This window comes from Oncorhynchus keta, chromosome 3, assembly GCF_023373465.1.
Source record: "Oncorhynchus keta strain PuntledgeMale-10-30-2019 chromosome 3, Oket_V2, whole genome shotgun sequence".
In the NCBI taxonomy this organism is placed as follows: domain Eukaryota; kingdom Metazoa; phylum Chordata; class Actinopteri; order Salmoniformes; family Salmonidae; genus Oncorhynchus; species Oncorhynchus keta.
This window is the reverse complement of record NC_068423.1, coordinates 8,988,370-8,993,773: the sequence shown is the minus strand read 5'-3', so window position 1 is coordinate 8,993,773 and position 5,404 is coordinate 8,988,370. Positions and strand designations below refer to the sequence as shown.

At 40.1% G+C, this 5,404-nt stretch overlaps 1 long non-coding RNA gene across 1 annotated transcript; it reads left to right on the top strand.

Moving 5' to 3' along the window:
- The first annotated feature begins 2,313 nt into the window (after nt 1-2,313).
- LOC118365552 (uncharacterized) lies at nt 2,314-4,445 on the top strand. Its single transcript, XR_004821782.2, has 3 exons — nt 2,314-3,151; nt 3,442-3,651; nt 3,741-4,445. It is a non-coding gene; the product is annotated as an uncharacterized LOC118365552 (long non-coding RNA).
- Nucleotides 4,446-5,404: the final 959 nt, after the last annotated feature.

Genomic DNA, 5,404 nt, shown 5'->3' with positions numbered 1-5,404 from the left:
TGCTTCACAGTAGGTATGGTGTTCTTTGGATGCAACTCAGCATTCTTTGTCCTCCAAACACGACTTGTTGAGTTTTTACTAAAAAGTTATATTTTGGTTTCATCTGACCATATGACATTCTCCCAATCTTCTTCTGGATCATCCAAATGCTCTCTAGCAAACTTCAGACGGGCCTGGACATGTACTGGCTTAAGCAGGGGGACACGTCTGCAGGATTTGAGTCCCTGGCGGAGTAGTGTGTTACTGATGGTAGCCTTTGTTACTTTGGTCCCAGCTCTCTGCAGGTCATTCACTAGGTCCCCCCGTGTGGTTCTGGGATTTTTGCTCACCGTTCTTGTGATCATTTTGACCCCACGGGTGAGATCTTGCGTGGAGCCCCAGATCGAGGGAGATTATCAGTGGTCTTGTATGTCTTCCATTTCCTAATAATTGCTCCCACAGTTGATTTCTTCAAACCAAGCTGCTTACCTATTGCAGATTCAGTCTGGTGTCCTTTGACAGCTCTTTGGTCTTGGCCATAGTGGAGTTTGGAGTGTGACTGTTTGAGGTTGTGGACAGGTGTCTTTTATACTGATAACAAGTTCAAACAGGTGCCATTAATACAGGTAACGAGTGGAAGACAGAGGAGCCTCTTAAAGAAGAAGTTACAGGTCTGTGAGAGCCAGAAATCTTGCTTGTTTGTAGGTGACCAAATACTTATTTTCCACCATAATTTGCAAATAAATAAATTCAAAATCCTACAATGTGATTTTCTGGGATTTTTTCTCTCATTTTGTCTGTCATGGTTGAAGTTTACCTATGATGTAAATTACAGGCCTCTCTCATCTTTTTAAGTGGGAGAACTTGCATAATTGGTGGCTGACTAAATACTTTTTTGCCCCACTGTACATCATCTATGAGAAGAACTACTGTTGTACCTCAATTAGCCACAAAATTCCTAGATTGAAAGGGACTATTTCTTGAAGCTGTGCTGTGCAATTTTCCCTACATTTCACCACACGTGGGCCAGCCCCCAAGCAATTCGAGTTTCAACCAATGAGTTTCAGCCCCTTGCCATATGAGTGTTAGCTAGTAAAATGCACATGATTCACCCACAGTAGAGAGAAAGAGCAATGACATGCTGTACAAATCTGCACACATGTAACGTAGTACGCAATTTTCGGGGACCTCAAATGGCTCGCGAGTGCTACTTTCAGTTCTACTGGCTAAAAAGTAAACAAAAGAACCAGAGAATCTCTTTAAAGTTGCTACTCCCTTGTCCTTTTCCTACACACTAGAAGTTACAACACATGGTCTCTAACACTGTCTCAGAGGAGTTTGGCCCTTGGTATTTAAAGTAAATCACCATGTTTACTGTCAAATAGAGAAGCACCAACAGTACTGAGACCAAATCACGTGCTTTCTCTATAACTCTATAAAACCTTTTGTGTCATCAAATAAATTAACATTAGTACTGCATTGAACGAAATCACAATTGACATAAAAAATACAAACTCAGATATAGGGTCAAAATATGAGAAGACAAGACATGCTAATTTTTGGGGAGTACACACACCATGTTCAGTCCCCTTCTAAAAGAGAAAGAAGGGGAGGAGTTAAACCCTGAGTTCTTGTGAAATGAAAGTCAACAATCGATGTTCTGTCTAGTCATATGGCACATCTAGAGACAAGTTTGTTTGTTTAATGAAGCTAGGGGGGCGCTATTTCATTATTGGATAAAAAAAACGTGCCCGTTTTAAGTGCAATATTTTGTCACAAAAAGATGCTCGACTATGCATAGAATTGCCAGTTTTGGAAAGAAAACACTCTGACGTTTTCAAAGCTGCAAAGATATTATCTGTGCGTGCCCCAGAACTGATCTTACAGGCGAAACCAAGATGCAACTTCAAACCGGAAATGAGCACGATTTTTGAGGCTCTGTTTTCCATTGTCTCCTTATGGCTGTGAATATGCTGTGAACGAGTTTAGGCGCTCTGCCGTTCCTCCAGGATGTCTGCAGCATTGTGACGTATTTGTAGGCATATCATTGGAAGATTGGCCATATGAGACTACATTTGCCAGGGGCCCGTCCGGTGTCCTTTGTCTACGTTGGTGCGTAACTCTCAGTGGCAATAATTTTACCACGTGATACAGACAGATATATATAAATATAAATATATAATAAATATATATGCCATTTAGCTGACGCTTTTATCCAAAGCGACTTACAGTCATGTGTGCATACATTCTACGTATGGGTGGTCCCGGGAATCGAACCCACTACCCTGGCGTTACAAGCGCCATGCTCTACCAACTGAGCCACAGAAGGACCGCAGAGAAGTATCGTTCCTGGAAGTGTGCATCATTGAAGAGATATGTGAAAAACACCTTATGGAGTTAATTTGGAAACAAGTTCGGCGTTTGGATAACTGAATTTTCGTTTTTTTTTTGGTAGCCAAACGTGACGCACCAAACGGACCGATTTCTCCTGCGCAAAAAATATTTCAGGAAAAACTGAACATTGCTATCTAACTGAGAGTCTCCTCATTGAAAACATCCGAAGTTCTTCAAAGGTAAATTATTTATTTGAATGTTTTTGCTGGTTTTTGTGAAAATGTTTCCTGCTGATGCTAACGCTAAATGCTACGCTACCTATCAGTACTGTTACACAAATGCTAGTTTGCTATGCTTGAGAAGCATATTTTTGAAAATCTGAGATGACAGTGTTGTTAACAAAAGGCTAAGTTTGAGAGCTAGCGTATTCATTTAATTTAATTTGCGATTTTCATGAATAGTTAACGTTGCGTTATGGTATTGAGTTTGAGGCTATGATTACGCTACCGGATCCGGCATGGCTCTACGCAAGAATTAATGACTATTTCGCATTGCTCTTGATAATAATCTGATATTTCTTTTTAAATCAGAAGTGGTAGTTGTGACCGGTAAGGTAAGGGGGTACATCTGATATTTTAACTTCCCAAAAATAAACAAACATTTATATTATAAAACAAAACATGCTGAAGAGAGAGAGACACAGGATATACAGTATGTGTTATTGTGCTTGAGAGAAATGGAGAACAGGACGAATAGAAAAGTAGTTTAACGATGTGTATAGTTATGGTTTCAAACTTTTTTTTTTATGCAGGCAAAATGGCAGAAGCTGGTTTTCCTAGTAAGTCAACACGTCACTTTATCAGGAGTTATTGGTTGCTTATCTTGTATTAATGTACTATATACAAACCACAGTTTAGTTAGTAGATCTATGTCATAGATTGTAGATTTGGAGCAGACATGGGATTGTTGTTGAGTCTCTAAGTGTTAAAAAAAAACATTGTTTCCTGTAAGCACAATAATGGAGCTCAACAGGAGGACACACCTTCACATAAAGTCAGTGCCAAAAAGCATGGCCATGAAGTAAAAAAGGACTGTTTAATCTTTAATTAAACAGATATCCTCTTGCAGGTAAGCCAAGGATGGGAAAAGTATGCACCTGTGTCGTAGGTCATACTTTCAATTCTGATAAGGACTTGGTAAGACAACTCACTGGCCGAGGAGACTGTACCGAAGTGTCACTCGCGGAGAGTGATGTCATCATAATGATCTGTCCTATGGTCGGTGACTTTGGAACTCTGGACCTTGATATACAACTGGAGGTGGTCTCAGAGCACCTAGGTAGGTATCAAGAGGCTAATTGCCTGAATACATGCTTTATTTGTTAGAGTTCTTAAACTAACCTGGTTCATCCCTCGCTCTCTTGACAGCTGGTAGACCTGTTGTTCTGGTGGTGCTGCACCATGACACTTTCTACCCAGACTCCACTATACCTGACAGCAGCAGACTAGTGACCAGGGGTGAGGTAATACTCACAGTGGACTGTCTATTTAATCACAGAGGACTGCTGGACTGTCCTCGCAATAAAGAAGCAGTTGATATGATTCTGAAGAGGCTAAACATACAACCAAAGATATAGTTACAACTTATAGCCCACTTTAAGTTATTTAGCACAGCACTTGCACACCGCTTGTTTGGGTGGGTTGAGTTTTGGCCAGCCTGGCGACAAAAATGAGTTAAAAGACAATTAAGAAAGGGAGTTCCAAACTTCTCTGACAATAACAGCTAGTTTTCAGTTTTCCCCTCCCCACTCAGATCACTCCCAGACAGTCCTAGGAAAATTATGTTCAGCTTGATTGAATTGTATAAGCACTTCTTTCAATCAACTTATGGAAACCACCAAAGTGACTATTGGAGGGATGCAATGAATTGTATATTGATGTTGAATTGAGTTTTCAACTGACACGAGTTGAATATATTGTACATTAAACAACAACAAAAAACAATTGTAAAGGTAATTAAACAGTTTTCCCTATTGAATGTACATTGATTGAAACCTGAAGTCATCTGAAATAAAATCTTCAAATGCTGATGACGCCTTGCAAATGCAATAAAAACAAACAGCTTTGATGAAATGTGAAGTATCTATTTGAATTATTATTATTATGATCTACTATGGGTCAGAAAAGCTCAAATACTTTGTTCAACAATCTAGGAGCTTCAAAACACTAAACTCTTGAGTCAGCCATATGGTCAATTATCTTCATTTGCAGTGTTAGACATTTTGTAATTTTAAACCGTCCCCTCGCCCATACCCGGGCGCGAACCAGGGACCTTCTGCGCACATCAACAACAGTCACCCTCGAAGCATCGCTCCACAAAAGCCGCGGCCCTTGCAGAGCAAGGGGAACTACTACTTCAAGGTCTCAGAGCAAGTGACGTAACCGATTGAAACGCTATTTAGCGCACACCGCTAACTAAGCTAGCCGTTTCACATCCGTTACATAAGTACAGTGTAGCAAGTATTGTAATGACTCATTGTCACACTGTACTTACACAGCACTTACAGGAGTAACCCTAAACCTAGCTCTTAACACTGACCATAACCTTTACCCTAAGTACAGGGTCAGTTCAGTGTAACAATGAGTGATTACAATAGGCTACTTGTTACACTGTATTTACACAGTAGTAAGAGCACTGTAATGTAGATTATTTCCTGAAAAGGTAATAACCTATTTTTAGATCCCTTCACCAAAAACAACAAAAAAGATTCATGGTAAGCAGGGTCAATTATGGTTAGCATCTTCAATGAGAAATCTTCAAGGTCACTGTAGATTGCTCAACTTCCCAGTCTAACTTTTTCTTACGATTGGCACTTGAAGAGCTCATCGGTTTCTAATGTACAAAATCCACGCATTTCCCTCCGCTTTTTATATCTCGCCCAAAACCTTAAACCCCTTAGAAGCAGGGTACGTTGAACACTGTTTGCTGATACCAAGACAAATGTAATTGATGTTCAACATGAGGTACGTTGAAGTATGACTTTGTCCATTCAATGTGTTTTTGCTAGGTGGGCAGGCACCATGTCTATCTA